This window comes from Pleurodeles waltl, chromosome 2_2 (assembly GCF_031143425.1).
Source record: "Pleurodeles waltl isolate 20211129_DDA chromosome 2_2, aPleWal1.hap1.20221129, whole genome shotgun sequence".
In the NCBI taxonomy this organism is placed as follows: domain Eukaryota; kingdom Metazoa; phylum Chordata; class Amphibia; order Caudata; family Salamandridae; genus Pleurodeles; species Pleurodeles waltl.
The window spans coordinates 1125181459-1125207319 of record NC_090439.1 but is presented as its reverse complement, the minus strand read 5'-3'; the positions used below and the strand labels follow the sequence as shown (position 1 = coordinate 1125207319).

Sequence of the window (25861 nt, the reverse complement as noted above, 5' to 3'; positions counted from 1 at the left end):
AGCGCAACGTGGACACATCCTAAATTTTGGAAAAAAACAGAGGTGTTTTTTGCGAAGTGCCTACCTGTAGATTTTGGCCTCTAGCTCAGCCGGCACCTAGGGAAACCTACCAAACCTGTGCATTTCTGAAAACTAGAGACCTAGGGGAATCCAAGGAGGGGTGACTTGCGGGGCTCGGACCAGGTTCTGTTACCCAGAATCCTTTGCAAACCTCAAAATTTGGCTAAAAAAACACATGTCCCTCACATTTCTGTGGCAGAAAGTTCTGGAATCTGAGAGGAGCTACAAATTTCCTTCCACCCAGCGTTCCCCCAAGTCTCCCGATAAAAATGATACCTCACTTGCATGGGTAGGCCTAGCGCCGGTGACAGGAAACACCCCAAAGCGCAACGTGGACACATCCTAAATTTTGGAAAAAAACAGAGGTGTTTTTTGCGAAGTGCCTACCTGTAGATTTTGGCCTCTAGCTCAGCCGCCACCTAGGGAAACCTACCAAACCTGTGCATTTCTGAAAACTAGAGACCTAGGGGAATCCAAGGAGGGGTGACTTGCGGGGCTCGGACCAGGTTCTGTTACCCAGAATCCTTTGCAAACCTCAAAATTTGGCTAAAATAACACATGTTCCTCACATTTCTGTGGCAGAAAGTTCTGGAATCTGAGAGGAGCTACAAATTTCCTTCCACCCAGCGTTCCCCCACGTCTCCCGATAAAAATGATACCTCACTTGTGTGGGTAGGCCTACCGCCCGCGACAGGATATGCCCCAAAACACAACGTGGACATATCACAGAAAACAGAGCTGTTTTTAGCAAAGTGACTACCTGTAGATTTTGGCCTCTAGCTCAGCCGCCACCTAGGGAAACCTACCAAACCTGTGCATTTCTGAAAACTAGAGACCTAGGGGGATCCAAGGAGGGGTGACTTGCGGGGCTCGGACCAGGTTCTGTTACCCAGAATCCTTTGCAAACCTCAAAATTTGGCTAAAAAAACACATGTCCCTCACATTTCTGTGGCAGAAAGTTCTGGAATCTGAGAGGAGCTACAAATTTCCTTCCACCCAGCGTTCCCCCAAGTCTCCCGATAAAAATGATACCTCACTTGCGTGGGTAGGCCTAGCGCCGGCGACAGGAAACACCCCAAAGCGCAACGTGGACACATCCTAAATTTTGGAAAAAAACAGAGGTGTTTTTTGCGAAGTGCCTACCTGTAGATTTTGGCCTCTAGCTCAGCCGCCACCTAGGGAAACCTACCAAACCTGTGCATTTCTGAAAACTAGAGACCTAGGGGAATCCAAGGAGGGGTGACTTGCGGGGCTCGGACCAGGTTCTGTTACCCAGAATCCTTTGCAAACCTCAAAATTTGGCTAAAATAACACATGTCCCTCACATTTCTGTGGCAGAAAGTTCTGGAATCTGAGAGGAGCTACAAATTTCCTTCCACCCAGCGTTCCCCCAAGTCTCCCGATAAAAATGATACCTCACTTGCCTGGGTAGGCCTAGCGCCTGCGACAGGAAACACCCCAAAGCGCAACGTGGACACATCCACAATTTTGGGAGAAAACAGTGCCTACCTGCGGATTTTGGCCTGTAGCTCACCCGGCGCCTAGGGAAACCTACCAAACCAGTGCATTTCTGAAAACTAGAGACCTAGGGGAATCCAAGGAGGGGTGACTTGCGGGGCTCGGACCAGGTTCTGTTACCCAGAATCCTTTGCAAACCTCAAAATTTGGCTAAAAAAACACATGTTCCTCACATTTCTGTGGCAGAAAGTTCTGGAATCTGATAGGAGCCACAAATTTCCTTCCACCCAGCGTTCCCCCAAGTCTCCCGATAAAAATGATACCTCACTTGTGTGGGTGGCCCAGGTGCCTGCAAAATAATAAGGCCCAAAACCTGAAGGGATAGAAGGGATAGCACAGCAAGTTTATAAGGGCATATTCTTTTATACATCTTTAGACGGACTCTGCTTTGGGGACCCACATAAGTGAGGTGTCATTTTACTTGGGAGACTGAGGGGAAAACTGGGGAGTAGGAATTTTGTGCTGGAGCGGTGATCCTACTAAGAAAAATCAGGAAAATATGCTTTTTTATGCAAATTGTGAGGTTTACAGAGGAGTCTGGGTAAGAAAATGTTGGGGGAGCCACACAAGCCACACCTCCCTAGACTCCTTGGGGTGCCTAGTTTTAAAAAGTTTCTGGGTTTTGTAGGTTTCCCTACATGACGGCCGCACCCAGGACCAAAAACATAGGTGGGCCCTCCCCCCCAAACACAGGTATTTTTGGAATATATCACTTTGATGTGTGCACATACGTCCGTGATGTGCCAAACACTAAAATTGTGAAAAGAAACACACTTAGGTTATGTGAAGAAGACCCCTCACCCACCAACCAAGTTGGTGGCATGCTTCATCATCGGGGTCCCACCTGAGGCACCTAGCGTGTCTCAAGTGTGCTGCGACGCCTGATTACAGCGGAGCAGGTTTTGTCATTTGTACCACACATACTGGTTGGATTTGGCACGAGGGTGAGTGATGGTTCAGTAGATCAAATTTTATTAACAAGAGATTTCACAAAAGTGAAATGCACTGGTAATAACTGAAAGGCCAAAAAACTGAACCAATGACTCACAGCTCGTGAGCTGTAAAGCCACGACAAGGCACCAACCGCTTTACAGTCCATTCACACACCTTTCATACATGACATGCACTAGACCATTCACGCCGCCAGCCACGGGCCCAGCACATTACAAGACTCGCATCCACAGACAGCGCCAGTCAAGGGCCCATCACTTTCATACGCCCACATGCCTGATACAGCAATCACACCAGCTGATGAGTGTGTGGACTGGCGTTTGGCCGGCACTGCCAGCCAAGCGCCACCCCACACACACCGCCAGCCCAGCGCCACCCCACACACACCGCCAGCCCAGCGCCACCCCACACACACCGCCAGCCAAGCGCCACCCCACACACACCGCCAGCCAAGCGCCACCCCACACACACCGCCAGCCAAGCGCCACCACACCCACGCCGCCAGCCAAGCGCCACTTTACACATGCCATCCCCTTTTTTTTGTTTTTAAACAACAAAGAAACCACTAATCATAAATTAGTACAAAACTACAAACACAAAAGCTCTAACTGAATACATGACTAATGCCAACCGTGAAACCGAACATATAAAAATATAAAACACCAGTTTACGCTCACGGAATTTCCCAATAATTCTTCTGTGTGTGGTAGCTCCTGAAACAGCCACCCACACACAGCCCAGGCTTTGAAGGACAATCAGGGCAGTACATCCTAGTCTCCTTCCTGATACCTCTTCGAGCACAGACTCTACATCTCTTAGCAGGAAAGTTTTTTTTGGCCGTGGGAGGAATGTGCTCAGCAAAGTGACGATCTTTCAATCTAGCCACATCCTCCACCACTGCTTCTCTAGGAACTCTTGCCTGTTCCAGCACAACAAGGCTAGCTATGATAGACTCCTGAAATTTCACAAATGTCATCCTTGACTCTGGAGAACTATCCTTAAACACAACAAAAGCATTAAAAGTTGCCAAGTGGAACAAGTGAAGCGCTAATTTCTTATACCACACATAAGACTTACGAGCAGCAGTGTAAGGTTCTAACCTCTGATCTACTCTATCAACACCACCCATGTGCTTATTATAGTCTAAGATGCACACAGGTTTGCGCACTTCGGCAACCTGACCCCAAACAGCCACAGGTGAAGTACTCTCATCATGGATGGTGCTTAGCATGTATACATCCCTCTTGTCTACAAATTTCAGAGCTAGCAGCTCATCATTCCGCAAGGCACTGCACTGTCCCTTCTCAAGTTTTTTACAGACAAGCTCTTTTGGATAGCCTTTCCGATTAGAGCGGATTGTGCCACAAGCAACAGTGTCCACTCTGAACAACTCCTTGAACAACCGAACTCCAGTGTAGAAGTTATCTACATATAAATGGTGACCTTTGTTAAACAGTCGTCTACCAAGTTCCCACACAATTTTCTCACTAACTCCAAAAGTGGGAGGACAACCAGGGGGGTCAATATTGGAATCCCTACCAGTGTAGACCCGGAAATTATAAACATATCCTGTACTACTTTCTGACAGCATATACAATTTAATTACATACCGTGCCCTCTTGCTAGGAATGTACTGCCTAAAAACCAAACGACCCTTGAACAGGACCAAAGACTCATCTACAGATATTTCTTTCCCTGGAACATAGATCTCTGAAAACCGATCTACCAAATGATCAAGGACAGGTCTAATCTTAAAAAGACGGTCAGAATCAGGATGATCTCGTGGCAAGGCTAAAGCATTATCTACAAAATGCAACATCCGAAGAAGAAGCTCATACCGGTTACGACTCATGATGGCAGGAAATATAGCAGTTGCCATCAAGGGACTAGTAGACCAATATGAAGACAGCGACGGCTTCCTTATCAGCCCCATCAAAAAAGTTAAACCCAAGAACTTTTTCAACTCTTCCAGATTTGTGGGAATCCACCGGCTAGCTCTAGAGTGTGGCCTAAGTCTGGCAGCGTTGTCCCTCAAAAACTGCTCTGCATACAAATTAGTCTGCTCAACAATCTCTTCCAAAAATATATCGTCCATAAACAACTCAAAAAAGTTGACGGGCAAAAAGTTTTCCGTATTAACTCGACACCCTGGAAAACCAGTAAACGCAGGCAACTGTGGCTGCTCCATGTTTGGTGCAACCCATGCGTCAGGTCTTCCAATGGGAAGCCTTTCAGCCGCTGGCTCCTGCACCATTGGCACATCACTGTCCTCCTCTAAAACAGGCCCTTCATCAGCACTGAGAGTGGCTTCATCATCAGATGATTCATCTCTGACAGAAAATTCACTTCCAGAATCCTGCACTTCCTCCTCTGCCTCAGATGCAGAGTCAGTCTCATATTCATGGTCAGAAGATGACTCAAAAAGCACACTAACAACCTGCTGAGCGGTCATCCTACGGCTGGCCATGATCCTTCCTACTAAAATTAACTGGACAAATACACCACCAACAACCAGCACTGTGTAAGATAAGTAACAAAGTATAGGTTTATCACTAAGAATTATAAACTCAAAAACTATACTGCTCACTTGCCTGAAAAAGCTTGACTCACCAGCAACTACTCTGCACAGCCACAGCAATCACCAACGATATCCCACTAAAAAGAGAAAAAAAAAAGCAAATTAGACATAAGACAACACAATAATCATTGTGCATAACTCTAAGGACAATTTCACACACAATCCTGCATTCAGTACACCACCTACAAACATGTCATTCATGCATTGCAACAATACTCACTTGGAGTAAATTTATTTACTTACCTAAAACATGCAACTACGCAAACCGCAGGACAACTACTGCCAAAACTGCAACAAGCCACAGCAAAGTCAGCAAAAGCTTAGAACTAAAACAAAAAGGAGAAAAACTGTTATTATCATAAAAGTAAATACTTCGCCAGTTGACAAACACTCCGCCACTAACCATTTTTTCATTTTCCCGAGTCTAGTCTTCTCTGCTTGGGGGAAGATGGGCCTAAAAAAAAAATAGGCCAATCTACCCTAAAGGGGAGGGGGCAGAAATCACCCAGATTACATTGCACCCTTTGGGGGGGGGCGACCCTTGCCCAAGGTGCCACACCCCCACACAAAGCACACACACACATACATAGTATCCCTGGCGCTATGGGGATTCTGCCCCCCTTGGGGACAGAAAGGCCTAAAAAATAGGCATATCTGCCCCCTAGGGGGGCAGAACTGCCCAAAAATACATGTGGGACCCTGGGGGCGACCCTTGCCCAAGGGGCCACCCCCCAACACAAAAAATAAAAATCAACAATAAAATCCCTGGTGTCTAGTGGCTTTCTGCCCCCCTTGGGGGCAGATCGGCCTAAAAATAGGGCCAATCTGCCCCCAAGGGGGGCAGAAACGACAATAAATACATTGCGCCCCTGGGGGGAGCGACCCTTGCCCAAGGGGCCACCCCCCAACACAAAGCACACATACATACATACTATTTCTGGCGCTATTGGGATTCTGCCCCCCTTGGGGGCAGAAAGGCCTAAAAAAAATAGGCCTCTCTGCCCCCAAGGGGGGCAGAACTGCCCAAAAATACATGAGGGCCCCTGGGGGCGACCCTTGCCCAAGGGGCCGCCCCCCAACACAAAAAATACACATCAACAATAAAATCCCTGGTGTCTAGTGGCTTTCTGCCCCCCTTGGGGGCAGATCGGCCTAAAAATAGGGCCAATCTGCCCCCAAGGGGGGCAGAAACGACAATAAATACATTGCGCCCCTGGGGGGAGCGACCCTTGCCCAAGGGGCCACCCCCCAACACAAAGCACACATACATACATACTATTTCTGGCGCTATTGGGATTCTGCCCCCCTTGGGGGCAGAAAGGCCTAAAAAAAATAGGCCTCTCTGCCCCCAAGGGGGGCAGAACTGCCCAAAAATACATGAGGGCCCCTGGGGGCGACCCTTGCCCAAGGGGCCGCCCCCCAACACAAAAAATACACATCAACAATAAAATCCCTGGTGTCTAGTGGCTTTCTGCCCCCCTTGGGGGCAGATCGGCCTAAAAATAGGGCTAATCTGCCCCCAAGGGGGGCAGAAACGACAATAAATACATTGCGCCCCTGGGGGGAGCGACCCTTGCCCAAGGGGCCACCCCCCAACACAAAGCACACATACATACATACTATTTCTGGCGCTATTGGGATTCTGCCCCCCTTGGGGGCAGAAAGGCCTAACAAAAATAGGCCTCTCTGCCCCCAAGGGGGGCAGAACTGCCCAAAAATACATGAGGGCCCCTGGGGGCGACCCTTGCCCAAGGGGCCGCCCCCCAACACAAAAAATACACATCAACAATAAAATCCCTGGTGTCTAGTGGCTTTCTGCCCCCCTTGGGGGCAGATCGGCCTAAAAATAGGGCCAATCTGCCCCCAGGGGGGGCAGAAACGACGTAAAATACATTTGCCCCCAAAGGGGAGCGACCCTTGCCAAAGGGGCCGCCCCCCAACACAAAAAATACAAATCAACAATAAAATCCCTGGTGTCTAGTGGCTTTCTGCCCCCCTTGGGGGCAGATCGGCCTAAAAATAGGGCCAATCTGCCCCCAGGGGGGGCAGAAACGACGTAAATTACATGTGCCCCCAAAGGGGAGCGACCCTTGCCCAAGGGGCCGCCCCCCAACACAAAAAATACACAGCAACAATAAAATCCCTGGTGTCTAGTGGCTTTCTGCCCCCCTTGGGGGCAGATCGGCCTAAAAATAGGGCCAATCTGCCCCCAGGGGGGGCAGAAACGACGTAAAAAGCATGTGCCCCCAAAGGGGAGCGACCCTTGCCCAAGGGGTCGCTCCCCTACACTAATATTCACTCACACACACACACATACAGAAATCCCTGGTGTCTAGTGGGCATTCCTGCTGCCCGATCGCATCGCGATCGGGCAGCAGGAATGCTCAAAGAGACATCGAGGGAAAGGAAAACCCTTTCCTTTCCCTCGATGCCTCTCTGAGAGCACCCCCACCCCGCACGAAGGTGAAATACTCACCTTCTCCCTTGACGCGCTGGAAGCAAATGGCTTCCAGCGCGTCATTCCCCGTTTCCATGAAATCAGCGCGCGATCGCGCGCTGACGTCATGGGGGGGCGGGGGGGGGTGGGCGTGAAAGGGGAAGGGATTCCCCTTTCAGCCATGGCCTGGGGGTGTTGGGGGGCGGCCCTCGGGGGAAGCGCTAGCGCTTCCCCCGACTGCCAGTCCCTGGACGTAATGGTTACGTCCATGGCGCCACACGGGCGCTGCCATGGACGTAACCATTACGTCCGTGGCGGGGAAGGGGTTAAAGTGATGGCTATGATTGCAGCTCACCTTTGGAGTCGGCAAATACATGTTCTGCATTGTAAGATCCTCACTGATAGTTGCAAATGTCGCCACAAGCATGCGACAACCCTCAACCTTCTTACAGTACAAAACTTTCGACTGCAGGTAGACATTTCAAAGTAAGATGTTTTATATCACCTCTAAACAGTTCAACTGCAATGCCTTTGCTGAGATTTTCTCTCTGTAATAGCCAATTTAGGTAACCATAAAAGGTTTGATTACAGCATCTACCTGAAAAACATTAGCGTCCCAGAGTAAAAACGTATGCAAACCTTCATTTCTATAGCGAAAAATGAGGATAAAAATACCTGCTAAGCTGCAGTCTACTAGATGGAAAAGAGGACTCTGCTCTTTTATGGTCTCAGCAGCATCATGCTTTCAGCAGCATGCACTATACTAGCAATTTGCCTCCCAGAGTCATTTAATTTCGAATTGGTTCTCAACGTTATTAAAGGAAAACATTGGTATTCATGGAGGAAGGTAGGTTTTTTATGACTTCAGTGAGGATATCTAGGATGCAGAACTGAAATTATAAGTAAGTAACATTTCCTTTGACACCGTAGGATCCTCACTGATAGTCATAAACATAGAATAAAGTAGGAAACATTTTCCTCATTGCAAATAGCAGTATTTTCCTCATACATCTCAAAGATTAAAGACATAGGGGGTTATTACAACTTTGGAGGAGGTGTTAATCCATGCCAAAAGTGACGGTAAAGTGACGGATATACCACCAGCCGTATTACGAGTTCCATAGGATATAATGGACTCGTAATACGGCTGGTGGTATATCCGTCACTTTACCGTCACTTTTGGGACAGATTAACACCTCCTCCAAAGTTGTAATAACCCCCATAATGAGCTATGTGAATCCTTGACCAAAGAGATTCTCTAAACCTGCTTGACCACCTATTGAATCAGCTTTGATGTCCTCATCCAGAGAACAATTGGTTGAATGTGTAGGCCAGTTTTCATGTAGCAGCCTCACAGGTTTCACAAACAAGAACGTTCATCAACTAAGACTAAGGCTGTGGCTGCTTTCTCTCTTGTGGAATATGCTGTGGCCTGTTGGTAACAACATACTTTGTGCAACACTATCCAGCAACGGTTTGCATAGTGGATGCTGCAGTACAAAGGAAACTATATTTTGCAAACTGTTGGGCAGATTTGTGTATATCTTTGGTTTTGTCTAAATAAAACTATAACACACTTCTAACATTTAGTGACTGTAGTGTTTTATCTGCTTGATTGGAGTGATTGTTAAAAAAACACTTGAAGAGAAATATACTGATTAATATGGAAGTCAGAACCAACCTTGGGTAGAAAATTCAGGTGTACTCTTAACACTACCCTTTTTGATGCAAAACTGTACATGATTCAGTCGTAGACAGAGGTGACAATTCACTAACTCTTCAAGCAGAAGTGATTGCGACCTGGAAAGCTACCTTCCAGGAAAGGTGCAGGAATGATGCCTCATGAAGCTGCTCAAAAGTTGGAGCCATTACTTTAGAGAACATTGAGTTAAGTTTCTATGGGGAGAAGGCTGCTATCATGGAGGGTAGTTTTCTTCAGACCTTCCAAAAAGTCATTAACCACTGGGAATGAGAAGAAAGATCTTTGATTTTGTCCTTTTCTGTAAGTTATGATGGCAGATAAGTGTACTTACATCACAGAATATTGCAAGTTTGATTTTGTCAGGTGGAGAACATAAAGTATGATGGCATTTTCTGAGTCGGATCCTGTTTATTCTACAGATAACATATTACAAAATGTTTGACTTACAATTGTAGGATGTTGTTGTGGAAGGTGGTATAGCTTTCCTGAGAATGTACATGCATTCCTGAGGCAGACCCAAGCGTCGCCAGATTCAGTTATTGTATGTTATTGTGATAGACCACCCTTGCATTTTCGACAGCAGATTTGTGTCCTCAGCCTTGTGTGTGGTCTTAATGATAGATGAAGTTCTCTCTTCGGGGAGCTCCATCGATAGTCATAAGCATTTGAATAGTTCTGCCCACGTACAGGCATCCCAGTGCACTTCTTCATAGAAGATCTTCTTAAGTGTAGAGGTTCGCCTTTCTTCAGGAAGGCCTGCAGAAACACTGAAGAAAGAACATAATATGCAGCCTAGGACATAGGCTACAGTGGTGAAATTCTTCAGATTGTACTTAGAAAAGGATCAAAGCACCCATATAAATGTAAAATTTGAGGTAAACGTTTTGCAGAACAGCTCAAATCATTTTTACAAACACTTTTCTGTAAACGTAAGAGATGAAGGATAGGTTGCTAATATGCAAGTTCAAAACAGTGACTTGATCCTTTAAGGACCAAGAGAGCACCAGTATTGCACCATGCCCAGCAGGTGGCAGTTGCCCCAGTTATTTTTTCCAGCTCCTGGAGCACTGATCTCAGGTTTTTAGGTTATTTTCCTTCAAGATTTACCTGTGGAATGTTGATTCCCTCGACGTCTTTCATCATTTCTGCACTATTTTAGGCTTTTATTGACAGAAATTTGAGGCATTTTGTCATTTATTATGCCTTCTCTGTTTGACAAGTGTCCTGTCTGTGGGAGAAAGAAGGCCAACTCAGACCCTCACCACATCTGTATACTCTGCCTTCCATCTATTCACGTTCCAGAGTAGTGCCAACACTGCAAGTCGTTTTCGCATTGCACTCTGAAAGAGAGAAAATTAGCCTTATTGCACGGAGGAGCAGCGCAGACAGCAAGTCCAGTCTCAAGGTGAGACCTCAGAGCAAGGAGAGGGTCAATCCTCTACCAGGGCTCTTACATCTGCCTCTGAGGGACGTGGAAAGTCCAAGAAGAGGGTTCTAGTCCAAAAACGCCATCTTTCCTGGTCGAGGGGGTCAACATCGAGACCAGGTACACCACCGACTTGCTCGTGGCATAGGGCTGGTTAGATGTCACGGCAAGGTAGATCGTCGAGGCGCACTGTAAGATCGATGTCGAGGAGTGTATTGACATGAAGACGGCCAGATCCATCGACGCCGAGGAGCAGTTTGACATTGAGACGTCAGAGGAGATCATCTTTGAGGAGCAGATTGCTGCTGAGTTGATGACAGAGGTCAACATCGAAATACATCTAGATGTCGAGGACAGAAAAAAGGAGAAAAACAAGGCGAATATATAATTTTTTGGATTTGGAGTACTTGAGGGCATACTCCTCCTCTTTGCCGATCGTACTACCCGGCTCTCGAGCACCTCCACCTCCTTCTCCACCACTGCCTCCACCACCTGTGCCTACTCCTTCTGTGCAAAATCCTCCATCTGTGGAACCACCAAGACCTAGAGCCTTTCTTACGCTTCGCAGACATGCTTGTCCTTCTTAGAACAAATCCATGGTTCATTCCAAAGGTTGCTTCCCAGTTTCCCCTCAATGAACCTATCATACTTCGAACTTTCTTACCCAATCCTACTACACCGGCTCCACACTTTAGACATCACACAGTGTCTTAAGTTTTATCTCCACCGTACTAAGCAGATTCGAAAAACGGATTCAACTGCTAGTCTCCTATAGCAAAGGTATCGTGGCACTGCAGTTACGAAAGCCATAATAGCACAGTGAATCTCGGCAACAATTGAGTTTTGTCACTTTAAGGCTGGCAAACCTCTGTCGAACAAACCTAAGGCACATTCCACTAGAGCAGTATCCACTTCAACTGCTCTTTTCACAGACATCGCATTGGGTAAGATATGCAGAGCTGCCACTTGGAAGAGGACCCACTTGTTCACGTAGCACTATTGACTGGACTCAACACAGTACAATGACTCTGCTGTAGGACAGGCTGTGCCATTTATTCCAATAAGTTGAGCCTCTTTAAATAGAGTTATTTATTTATATTAATTCTAATACCTTTCCACTCAGCTGTATATTGCATTTTGTTTTGTTCTATTAACATTTATTCTCTAAGATTTGCATATGATTGCTTAGAAACTTGTATGTTTGTATGTCTATGTCTATATACTTATTGATGGGTATATTGTATGGCTATTATAAATATGTTTTGCTCTACCCACCATTCTCTAGGAGAACTTCACTTGCATACGATACTGCTTGCTATTCTGATTCAAGGATGTGAATCTATGAAAGATACAATATTGGATAAGAAAATGAGTTATGTACCTGTAACTGCAGTTATCCAGTATTGGTATAATTCATAGATTAATATGTGACCCATCCTCCTCCCCTGAGGGGCTCCCCTTATGATACGGGACGTTATTCCCACTTGTGGTCAAAAATCTGAGGTCATCGGCCTCTCTTGGGAGTGTTCTAGAGGATGCTAGCGCCTGATTGGTCATAGTTCAAGTTTGGTCCTTTAAAAAAAGGGCATATATAGGCTATTAAACTGATGGCCTACTGCCATTATAGCCTATTGTAGTTCTTCCATAATGCTTTATTATGCTACTGTGGGACTCCCACTTTTACAATAGGGAATGATTCAAGCATGTGAATCTATGAAAGATACCAATGCTAGATAACTGCAGCTACAGTTCAGTAACTCATTTTCTTCTCCTCAGAGAAGGTACAGCCAGCTGCACTGCAAAAAAAACTCTCCCTGTGCAGCCCCCATCCTTCAGCAATCGCTATGAGCTGCTGGTGGAGGTGTCTCGTTCTCCTTGTCGGAGGTACAGCCAGACAGAGGAGCAGTACCCGGGAGCCGTGCTGCGTGGCACCGGTCATTGCATGTGATTCAACTCCGGTTTCATCTCCATGAACAGTCGCCAAAGCAGCCCCCTGGATGACCCTGTTGCATGGTGCAGCAGGTGCAGTGGCACAGGGGCCAAGAGCTCCAGGGAACCCACTGATGACTGATTATTGCTGTATGTTGCTACCAAACAAGCAGTCACAAATGCAGTTACCTTGCAGGCACCAGGGTCAAGATTTGAACGGTGCAGCAGGTGCAGTGTGACAGGGGCCAAAAGCTCCACAAAAGCTACAGAACACCAATTATTGCTATATTGTACTACTAGCTAGTTGTCAGGAGTGCTTTTTTGGTTCTTTTGTAACTATTGCACCCAAAGTAACACATAACCTAAAGTATCACTGTAGTAAAAGCAGTAACCTATTGGACTTTTCAGTCTACCTACATCTTATGTTACATTCAGCTTATTTATTTGCCACTTTTTTCACAGTTTTTGTATGGTCCTAAAATACTTCTGAATCTGGACACACTAGCACCTTAGCAAAGGCATTCTTCATTCTCTAACATTAGCATTTCATCCATTTTAAACACTATATAAATACTTCTAACTTACCATAAGGCATTCAGTGAAATGTAACTGACAATTTAAAAAAGCATTACAACGCGAACAGCGCTGGCTGTGTCATACAGCTTCTATACATTACTTTCAGCCATTTACAATATAGCTAAAAAACATTAGCAAAGCCAATAAATCTCACACTGTCTTTGCCAATGCCTTTTTTTGTTTGTTTTTACTTAATTTTTTCTTTGTTTTTCACTTAAATTGCTCAATTGCTTACCAAGCTACAACTTACAACAAGAAAACAGCTGAATATTATTCTTATAGGCGAAACCTATTGCATTTACCAATGTGATACCCATCTATTTTGCTCCCTCACACACTATCCCCACCTCACTTATATAGTTATTTTCATAACTTCACGCACTTCTTTCCTGTGCCTTTTCAAAGTTTCCATCCCTCAAACGCATGCTCTCCTCCTCTTCTTAGGGTGTCTTCTGCATACACAAAAGCTCCCTCTTTAGGCATCTGTGGCCTGCTCTCCCCTTCTTTCTCACACACTATTTATGCTGCTCTGTCTCAATGTCAGTAACCACTACCTGCACAAACTACCTATCCCTGGCATTCTTCCTTTGTATCTATTCTCTGCAGCTCTCACCACTATCTTTTCACCGTGCCACATAATTCTACCACACAACACATAATTGTACACCACACAAATAAACAACTAACAATTCCAATACAACGCACATAATTCCACTACACACCACATTCATCCATTACACTACAAAACAAAACACATGGGTAATTTTTTTAATAATTTACAATGCCATTAGCTTTAACTCTCACAAACGTGAGACCTATTGCAAATGCTTGTTGATGCTGCCATCACTTCAGCTCATAGGGTAAGTAAAATTCAAGCCCTAAGTTCTGAACCTCAGAATATGAAGGGTGGGGCTGAGAGTGTCCTTTTTTTAACACTGCAGTGTCGAATCCTGCTTGACAGGTCTACTGGGTTTACACATGACACTGGGGGCTCACTTGAAAGGATGGGAACAGAATGATAAGATAATTCTTGTGTATCCACAGTCTGGTTGCTGGTGAACCTTATTTTGTCCTACGAGACTTTTGTCGCTGTGTTTATTGGGGGTACAGTGACTGCTTCAGTCTGGAGTTTGGTGTTAGATGTGGGAATACACTAGGTTTACCATGGTACACTCCCCACTTGCATCGCTGTCCTTAGAGCCCAAGTATAATATGGCCGACATTTCTCACCATCTTGAAAATGCCCGAAGTGGCCATGGTTGGCATACGTGTGGCACTTCCTGGCACCCACTTCAGAACAATTCTGGACCTGAAGAACAGAAACTCCTGACCCACGCTCACAAGGCACTTCACAACACCGGACCCTCCTACCTCAACACCAGACTCAACTTCTACACTCCAACACGTCAACTCCGATCCGCCAACCTCGACCTCGCCATCGTACCCCGAATCCAGCGCAAGACATCCGGCGGCAGATCCTTCTCCTTCCTCGCCGCCAAGACCTGGAACTCTCTCCCCACATCTCTTCGCCAGACCCAGGACCTCCTTGCATTCAGAAGGCTCCTCAAGACCTGGCTCTTCAACCGCTAAACCAGCAGCGCTCCCCCCCCCCCCCCCCCACCCCCCCCCAAGGCCTCTAAACCCTGACGGGTACATAGCGCGCTTTATAAATACTATGATTGATTGATTGATTGAAGAGGACTGGACCTGCCATCTGTGACCTGAGAGGAGCCCTGAATGGCGAGACTTGCTCCCTCTTGAACCCAGGGCAAAGAAGTGGACCCATAGGGTCATAAAGCTGACCTCCTATTCAAACTACAAGTATACAGCAAGCTACCAGAGGCCTTTCCTGCAACTGCCCAGCTGGACAGTGGCAACCTGGCCTGAACTGGAACCTGCTGTTGGCCTCCGATTGACATTGTGAATCTGTAAGTGTACTCCTGTGGTGGATTGGGACCTAAGGGATTATATCACCAGGTAAAACATTTAACCTGGGCAAACCTGGTTGGTGTATCCAAGCTGTGCTCCATTGTTGTCAGCCTTAAATTGTGCATAGGTTCCTGTCTACAGCAAGCATTGACTATCATCGGCTCTTTCTGCTTCCTTGTGCTATTTCTAAATAAAACTTTGAAAAATCATATCGCCTGTTCTCCTTTATATGGTTTTTGCCATTTTAGTGTCATTTCGTTTAATAAATTGTACTCTATTTTTCTAATTTGGTTTGTCATTTGTATTGTTTTGCATTTTGACTGTATTGCTGTTTTGGCATTGCATGCATACTTTACACATTGCATCAACTTAAGCCTGTCTGCCCTCAGCTGTTAGGGCGTTGAGCTCAACTTAATTTAGCAGCTTTGAGGGTTCACGCTGACAAGGGTTGCAGCTATTCCCTGATAGTCACTCACCTCAAATAATAATCCTGTTTGTTACATGTTGGTTCCCAATGTTCCTATATTTCTCCGCTATACCCTTTTTAGTATGTGACCCGTGAAATGACATTTGAGTGCTAACTTTTTCGCGATTTCGCAGAGCAGGAATCTCGTCTTCAGCTGCCCACCATAATTTTGTAAGTCTGTGTGCTAGCAGTTTGTGTGCGTTGACTTTGAAGCAGTGCTTAATTTGTGCTTGTTGTTTCCGGTGCTGAGCACCGGCACTTATTTGTGAGGGCCGGCGCTTATTCTTCTGCCTCAAGCATTTGCTGCGAGCAAAAGACACAGATGGGAAAGACGGAGGAAGAGAAAAATGAAAAAGCGTCACAAAGGGAGAAAGTAGAAATCTGCAAGAGTGAGCTGGAGGGGGAGGGAAGTGGCTTTATATGGATTGAAGAGGCCCGAGATGGCTTCAGGATTACGCAACCTCAGTATTCCGTCTTCCCACATTTAATTGCAGCAACCGCGTGTTTCATAGGAGGACTCTGGGCACCGGCACATATTTGTTTACAAATTAAGCACTGCCTTGAAGGCTGTTTTCCTGGGGATTTATACATCGTCTCGAACAGAGTAGGAGCTGCTGGCTCTTACAGTGAAGCCACCGTAGCCAGCGTTGTTTTCTGATTAGATTGGTTGGTGGGTTCACCCTCTTATAGCAGCATCCCTGTCATAAAGTGGCCATGAGCTTCTGTGTGGAAGGGTTGAATGCCAGGCCCAGCGTGCTAATGTGAGAGGGTACCTATCTCCCTGCTGTGGCTGTCGGGCCCCGCCTAGTAATGTAAGGGGGAACTGTTTTTCCCTGTGGGGTGGCCTGTACCCTCTCACATTACTGTGCCAGGGACTAGTAGTCCACACCTTGGATTTCAGATCCACTGTACTAATCTGAAACATAATTGTGATTCGAAGTGGGGAATACAGTCCGAAACTCCTTAATTTCATCACGAAGATCCGACCCAGTGTCGTCATTTGATTAAGGAACTATTACTCAGGTTTGGAATATTAGGTCTCAGATCAATAATGGGAGAGTAAATTGTTACTCAAATTCTAGAATACAGGCCCAGTGTTCTGAGGTGAGAGGTAAGGGAACATCCCTCTCTGGCATGGATATCAGGCCCTACCTGTTCCTTGGAATGGAATATCAGCACCGGGTGTGCTGATAATGTGAGAGAGAACTTTGCCTCCTGGTCTGAAACTTTCAGGCCCGTGTTCGAAGGTGAAAGAGAACTGTTCCTCTCAGTCTGCAACATCCTGGATGCGGTGTACTATACTGTAGTGAGAGACAACTGTTCCCCGGGCTTGACATTTCAGGCCCAGTGCACTGGAATATTGCAGAAGAGGTAATACGCCCGATCTGGAATCTACGACCTGAATGTGCTAATGACAGAAGTTTTTTTTTTTTTTTTTTTTTTTTTTACAAAACCTCTACAGAGTACAGACGTAGTACATCGGCAAATTACTGGTTAAAGCATTAAATTATGACTCCTATATTTAAGTCTCATTGCTCTGTACTATCGTGACCCGGCTATTCACTTTACTTATGTCACAACAAGGAAAACTGCTAGAAAAACCAAAGTTTTTCCCATGACTGTGGGGTACCCATGTTCACCCACCATCCTTCACTTAGACAGGAAACAACAAAAAAACAAACAAAAAGAAACCAAACCCAAAGGCCTTTCTTAATTTCATTTTTACAAACGTATCAAAAAGCTAATAAGCCTCTAAGAACCCCTGCATATAGTTCTAAACATACATACCTTAAAACAAACAAACAAACCGAACTATGCTTCTAACATACATACCTTACTTAGAAGCCTGGTTCGGTTTGTATAGGTATGTTTAAAAATATTACACAAAAACAAACAACCCAGGAATCCCAGTTTTCTTAAAGCTGGTTAAAAATATGGTTCCCGTACAGAATATAAAACTGTAGATGAGGCAGTGTGAATAGAGGGTTTTTCAGCGCAGTGCTCTGAGTGACATTATAGAGACAACTCGAGCTTCATTGGCATCAGATGTCACTCAGAACCCCTTGGTGAAAAATGTCCCTTTTCCAGCAGTGAATCTTTCATAGATTCACATGCGTGTTAATAACTCCTCGTTTTCAGAATGGGAACCCTCAGTGGCAGTGTTGATCCAGCAGTGTACCAGCAGTGTACCCTTCACTCTCAATACAATTGGCTTTTTATATATTTCTTTCATTCTAGCCACAACATTATAAATGATCGAAACTACGGTCGATCAGAGACCAACATCCTCAGTTGCTCGCCTGCTAGAGGCTTTTAAGTGCAGATTTTCTACCGTACTTTCAGTGATGAACCATCTATTTCCAAAATAAGTCTTCTTCAACAAGAAATCTTGTTTCATCATGGCTGATTTGGGACACAATAAATCTCGCCTCAAGGCATGCAAGGCTTGTAAAAATAAGAAAAAATATACTTTGATGTTGCACATACAAAATTCCTGTATTATCTTTAACGCAACCATAACTCAAACAAGCATTTGCAATGCAATGGGTCTCGCATTTGCTCGAGTTAGAGACATTAGCGTTGTCAATTCCTAACTGGACTTTTCTTGCCACTTAAATTTAAAATGAACAGTAAAACAGCTGACATAAGTGAGGCGATTCAAAGGGCCATGAGCGCGAAGGACAGACACAAAAGGAAAAAGAAGTTCGCTTGGAGTGAAGCGTATTGGGAATCATGCAATTATCCATGTAACAGGGGCTGTCTGCAAGGCGGTAACAAAACCGCCCCAAGGAGAGTCAAACGTAAAGCATTTACCAATAATAAGAAAGGATTTTTTGAAAGGCAAGCTCACAAACGAGTGAAAGTGATGGGGGTGCGGTGGCCGTCGTTAAAAACCCACAATACTTACAACAGATCAAAGCGCTTGTGCGCTCGACCTAAAAACCTTAAACCAACTGAAAAACAAGATCTACGGTACAGCAAGATGCAAATATCATTCAGCAGGAAGACTATCCCACACTCAAGTGACATGTTGTTAATAAGGAAGATCACCAGAAATAGAAATACCTATTGAAGGAGAAAGAGTTTGCCGTCCTAATACCGTACAGCGAGCATATCGGAAAAGTGGAATTCATAATGTAAATCATAATAATATGTAAATCACAATGTAAATCCACAAGGAAATACTATAGAAAAACTCTTGAGTCTCATTTCAATGCAACTTGATTGTGGAATGAAGGGGAACAACTATAGTTTAATTTACATTCACTGAGTCACTTCTCACAGTGATGTTTTGCACCTGAGCACAGAGATTCAGGAGAGGTTGACACATAGAGGAAAGTAGGGGACAACCAAACACTTTACCAGATCTGCTGAATTCATCCAAGCGATCAATGGGGGAAATTAAGGATGTCACAACCAGATTCCCTCACAGTCATTCAAGGATATAAAAAAAATATTGGTCGTTGGACCAAAGGCACATTGTGCCCGGATAAGAAACTGCTGAGGGAGTAAGGTCTGGTAACAGTCTTCCCTGTAGGCCAACGTCAATGAATGGCACTGCTCCATGCAAGTATAAGCATCCTTGATCGTGCCGGGTGATCTGTTATTATCATATGATTACATGCAGAAGATAATTCCAGTGAAATTTAGCAACATTTGCTGCTGTCTATGATGGAGGAGAAAAGCCCCCTGAATTGAGACCAGAACAGTTTGTGCAACGCGCAGCGAGAACCATGCAAACTGCCCAGTCCATGGGCAGGTTTTCCTATTCTGCCTGGCCCTTGTTAAGTCATAGAGAACCACACAAACTGCACATACTTAATTACCTTGGGTGTCTTTTTGTAGGCCTCTTTTGATCTGCAGGCAAGTTTAAATAAAAGGGACAGGTTTTGCCTGTTTGCAAAAGAGTTGTATCTAGCATTAATCTCTGGCAGAGCATTTTAAGTGAGAAACACGTTAGCAGCTGAAACCGTAGAACATGTGGTCAGCACGCGCACTGATCAAGGCACATACATGACATCATGCCAAGAGTAAAGAACTCTGGAAATCATTAAGTCATGCGTGCCGACCCGCAGAGCTTCAGGCCCTACATACTCACCTGGGTCATACACTATTGTGGACGCACGGATCCATGCTGGCGACACGGATCTGAACATTTCCCTCACTGTGCTAGGAGATGGTAATACACGCTACCACAACATGGACATGTTCAACCGTGCAACCCAAAAGAATAACAGCCGAACATGGTCCGAGAATGCAAGCGCTGTCCTTGCTGGTGTTAACCCGATCTTCCAATATGGGCAATAACCAGTGCTTGAAATGGAAAAATAGAAGTGCAGGTACTTGTTTCTGAGAAGTGCCGATACTCTCCAATTAAAAGTGTTACGTTTTTCTCAAGAAGTGCAGGTACTCTTCTTCTCAAAATAAAAAAAGTGCCAGGAACTCAGTACCGGACGGTACCGGCCCATTTAAAGCACTGGCTATAAAACTACGCATGTCATATCTCTCACCCTCACTGCTTATGAACCCAGCAGCAGCACACTCACCGACGTGCCAGGATATTTGGGGGACGTTCTGGCTCCAGACATCTGCCCCGTTTTCTGAGCGAAGAGGAAACCCGGCTCTTGCTTTGCTGCCTGCGAAAAAAACTTCACAACAGAACAGGTGTTTAACGTTTCAATTTCTTCCTGATACAAGTGCCGTTGAAAGATTCACAAGGAAAAAGTATTCCAAAGAAGCAGGGCTTGGACCAAGCCGAGATGGCCCAGAGCACAGAGCTCTTCTCCCCACCAACACCCCCCACAACACAATGTGACGCCACGCTGTACACCAAAGCTCACTTTGAGATAAATGACGCGCTAATACATCGCCGCAATCAAACTGCAGGAGACCAGTGATCGACTGTATCTGACGCGATGCCGAAATCTTGCCCTCTCCGCTGCTGGTAATCCAAGAAGTGTAAACACAGCGAGCTCAAAGGTCTGACTCAGGCAGTAAGAATTAAAAACGAGTTAGAGCTATTAGCTCCCAACCGGACTTTTCTTGCCACATTAAATGGCAAAAAAAGAGCGCGATCGCGCTGCGACAGTTCACTCGTAGTGAAACCTATTGGTAAAAGTGCAATTATCTACGTAACAGGGTCGATGTCATGGAAAGCGCTCGACTTCTGCCAGACGAGATCATGCGGCGGAAAAAAGATAAAAAGTAGTCCACAAACCGGACAGAAAACAGCGAGCCGCGCATATTTTCAGTACTTGGTCGCTGCACTCGAGGAGGGCTAGCCACCGGAAAAGGCATGACGTATGTGTGCCTTCCACTAATGAAAGCAAGCAGATTTTAAAAGGCAAGCGCACGAACCAATGAAAGACACTGACGTGACATGGACGGGGCTCCGAGCCCTTTTCTAACGACTAAAGCGTCCCGCAAGTGATACGCATGCGCAAGCGACGCAGGCTGAACCCTAAAAAGTATGAGATCTGCAATACTTTCCCAGCTGACACTTTAAACTTGGCAATTTTTAAAGAGAAAATGGAGGCTATCTCATCAAGACATCAAGTAAGCTTTCTATGGCTCTCTCTGGGAAGTCTTTGGCAAAGACTTCAAAGCAGGCTTCAGAACAGCCTGCCCCTGCCCCTAGGGGTCAGGCTACGAGTCAGCTACTGACCACTGCCTCTACACAAAAAGATAAAGAGATGTAAAAAAACATTCTCTCAAGTCATAGAGCAAGGCACATTCTACTGAGGAAGATCACATGAAGGGGTCTTAGTTCCCTGATGCCAGCTCTTCCAGTATCCTTCTATTGATGAAGAGACCAATGGAGATGGCTTGAGAACAGGTAAGACTGCCAGATGTCCCAGCGACAGGACATACGACTATGAAAAAACAACCAGTGTCGAAGATAACCACACCATTGTTGGTGAGACAGCCTGTGATGACCCCTTCTGCAGTGTTGATGAGACCACTGTTGAGGACGACTCCATCTTTAGCTGAAAAGGACGACACCAAAAAGGCTCTCTCATTGATAACAGGTACGCCGACGAGGCCACTGTCGACAAAGTTGTTGACACTGTCAGTCATGACCACATCACTGCCACCATCAACGATGGGAATATTAATGGAAGGACTCCCAACGACTGTTCCCACTAATACTCAAACTCAAATGCTTCTGTTTTATTCAGCCTCTGCAATTTCGCCAATACCTGCATTAACGTCTCTGCAATCCATGATGGTGATGCCAGTGCTGTTTCACACGCAAAAACAATTGTTGCAGGACTCTTCTTCAGGTCAAGAAAGGGAGGATGTTGCAAATCTAGATGTACTTGGGGCTTTTTTCAGTGACAGTGGTGATCAGGAAGTTGTGAGAGCAGCAAATAGGCCTGCGGATCTGACTATGCAGTGTACGGTGACTCAGAAGAGTATGAAGAACATAATCCCTTTCCACTCAGGGTGCATTAGTTACGGTCACCTAAGGTGGTACTCCAAAAAGACCAAAGACCACATTGAGGTCTGCCTGTACTCACTATAGTATAAGTACCATTGTATATGTTAAATAACTTAATAGACAAAATTAAAGCCATTTATCAAAGACTGCTGCTGCTTCCAAGCTCTGGCTCTCAACCAAAAGGAGAGTCTACTCAAGGACCAATGCAAGAAAACCTCTCAGAACCTAAGAAATATGCCTCTTCCATAATAGTAAATAGTGTCACTTATGGAGATGTGTCTAGTTTGGATGATGTGGACCGTGAAAGTGTGACGTATTGATGATGGCAATGACTCTAATGGTGCTAAAACACCGCTATTTGATTATGGTGAGGATGATGCTAATGCATCACCAGCCTGAAACTCCTAGTAGGGATTCGTAATGGAATGATTTTATAATTCCCCATGATGTGAGCCCTGACCCAGAGCCAAGGGATTGGACGCCGGGCAGTATTGGGTAATTCCACGCTCCAGTTGCGAAAGTTTCTCACTATTTCAGTCTTTCTGCTACTGCTATTTAGAAAACATGCTTTATATTGGAAAAGATGTCTCACAGATGGTCCAGGTCTGTCCTACTCTTGAGCATTGGTGGGAAGAGGGTCTTTTCACCATGCAAAGCCCAGCAGCTGCAAAGGTCCACTTAACAAGAATTGAAAAGAAATACAAGGTGACAAATTCAGCCCCAACATTTATCAAGTAAAGACTGGAATCAGTGGTGTCAGCTGCTGTACAGTGCAGATCTAAAAACCTTTCCACACCTTGCAGGCTCTCAATGGATAAAGAAGGCAGCAAGTATGATTCTGTTGGCAAACGAGTGAATGTTTTTGCTACTGAGGGTCCCACAGTTGAGGATCCTTTTGTCGTCCTTATAAACAACTTGGATCATATTGGCAGTAGGCAACTCAACAAAAGCCACAGCGAAGCCAGTCAAACAACAAGAGTCAAAGACGCAGTGGAAATCATTCCTTCTAATGTGACCACAAGAAAGGTAGAGCCTGACTTTCACAAAGATAACTGTTCCCTGTCAAATCTGCCAGTGGCGCGTGGGGGGGCGTTCAATGGTACTCTTTCAAGAGAACTGACAGAGAATAACAATGGATACATTGATGTTCGACATTGTCTTTTATTGTCACACCTTAGAATTTGTGGATTATCCATCACTTCCACCAAGAAAACAAAGATGCAAACACCTACAAGAGTTATAACTGGAAGTGTATAAATTAATGAACAAGAAACCCAGAGAGCACAAATTATGGAGAGGTATCAAAGCGTCTACTCAAGATTCTTCCCCATATGAAAAAGATCGGGGGATTGGTGACCAGTGTTGGACCTTAGAAATCTAAACAATTTCCTAAAAAGACAAAGGTTTCACATGGTTCCCTTATAAGAGATCTTAACCCTTTGTAAGAAAAGCCATATTTTTACCATCCAAGCATCTGGAGGATGTGTGCTTCAGCATACTAATTCATATGAAACACAGGCAGTTCCTTCTTTTCGTGGTTTCTATCATTTCACGGCCTGAAATCAGCTCCTTGAGTCTTCATGAAATATCTAGCACCAGTCACTGTATTTATTAGATGAAAGTGCAGGATGGTTTATACAGATCTAGAGAACTGGCTGATAGGGGCAACAACTCAACAGGTTCAGGAGATGTCAAACTTACCATTGAATTTCCTGTCAAACATAGGCTTTTTTCGCAACAAAAGCAAATCGCTTATGGTCCCAAGCAGAGAATGGTATTTCTGAGAGCCGGAATTTGCACACAAGAGGGATCAATGTATTAGTCACAGGAGAGAGGCATCAAGCAGCATCCTTGATATCAAAAGAAGAAGCTACAGTGGGAATGACAAAGGAAATGCTAGCAGCAATGTCCTTGTGCCTGTTGCCTCATTGTTGACTGCGCACGAGGATAATCCAGGAACTGAGTGGTGAGTGATAGCGGATCTCAGGACTAGGACGATGTGGTTGCCATCACAACGCTCATTGAATGGTGGATCAGGAAGGAGAATATTTTCAAGGAGCAACCACTGAATGCTATTAAGGCCCAGCATTTCTTAACAATGGACACTTGGCTTACAAGAAGGGTTGCACACTTTCAAGGTAGGCAAACAAATGGTTTGTGGACAGTGGAAGACTGCCAGTTGCACATTAGTATTTTGGAACTTGGAGCAGCCAGATTGACATTAAAGGCATTCCTTCCTAGAGTTCAAGTCTCTTGTGTCATCGCACATACCCACAATACCACCAGGAACCCGGATCAGTACCTCTGTTGCAAGCTGTCCACACAAGTTATGGAGCTAGGCAATTCATAACAATGTAGAGCTATCTGTGGAACATGTCCCAGGGATCCACAATGATGTGGCAGATGTTCTAAACAGACATTACTGGAACATGTGCTGGGAAATAGATGACAATCAACTGCATTTGGTGCTTCTAGGATGGGGTACTCCTCACTGGGACATGTTCACAACAGCCTAAAACAACAAGTGCCAAATTATGCCAACTGATGGTTTTGTCCGGACTTGAAAATGAACAGCTTTGCAAGAAAGTGGAAAAGGAAATTTATTTTCACATTGCCTTTTAATTCCCAGGTGCTATGCAAGATAAGGGAGACGTGTACACTGATACTGTTAGCATTGTTAGGCAGAGCTGTAGAATATGCAGCCAGATGCTTAACTGCTTTCGAGGTGCGGGGACGAATACTCCAGTCCACATTTGTTAAATGATCGAATGAATGGCTCTTCAATGTTAGGAGTTTGGAAATTTGCAAAGCCCCAAAATCTGCAAACAAGTGCTGGAAGTAACCATGGTATATTCAACAAAGAAAGTGTGTAATTTAAAATTGAACTGCTTTCTGTATTGGTCAAAAAAGACAAATATACTCCATTAGAGATGTTACCACGCACATTTGTATCTTACTTAATTCTAGCAAAAACTATACTTTGATTTGGGTCCATTAGAGTGCATCTAACTGCAATGCCACATTTTTTAAGAGCACAATAAAATGTCATACTCACAAGGAGTAATAAAGGATTTACGAAAGGGCTATTTAGAGTTTCCTCCTGGTCCAAAGCTGATGCCAGAATGTCTACTGACTACAGTACTAGTGGCTTTGATGCAACCACCTTCCAGCTTGTTCATAAAGTGTCCATCAGCATATTCCATGGCAGACCACTTCTCTTCTAGCCATCATTAAAGCAAGACAGGTTAGTGAATTACAAGCACTGTCATGGAAGAAACTTTTCATACAGTTTGATAGAAGTAACTCTGACATGCACCCAAAGATTCATTCCCAATATTCCTTTGTCATTTCATATAAGGCAGAGAATTGCGTTACCTTCATTCTTTCTGATTTCAACCACAGCATTTGAAAGGCCAGTGCTTTCATTGGATATTATTCTGTTTGAGCAGTACAAGAGAATTGACTAAATCAAAGTGGTTATTTGTAGCCTGAAAAGAACATTGATAAGAAAAGTTCAAGAGTGTGCCACGACGGCTATGGCAGCCTTAACAGCCTTCTGGGGTGGGCTTTCTTTGAGAGAAATTTGTAAGGAAGCAATATGGAGGTAAACCCATGCATTCGCTACACACTACTGCATTGTTGTGGATGCTAGCAGAGATACTGCTGTAAGCTGAGCAGTGCTCAGTCACCTTTAGCCTCATGCCCACCTACTGCTTTCCTTTACACTGATTGTGGTAATCTTTATTCAAGCACCTGACTATATGAAAGATCAAGTGCTGAAAAAGGAAACAAGTTACCCCAGTTCTCCGGCACTGGCTTCTTTCATAGATTTGCTTGCAGCCCACCC

At 45.0% G+C, this 25861-nt stretch overlaps 1 protein-coding gene across 3 annotated transcripts in view; it reads left to right on the top strand.

Moving 5' to 3' along the window:
* The window catches only part of LOC138282926 (microtubule-actin cross-linking factor 1, isoforms 6/7-like), a 533430-nt gene that overhangs the window by 334166 nt on the left and 173403 nt on the right, over window positions 1-25861 (top strand). The gene's annotated exons all lie outside the window — the stretch shown is intronic.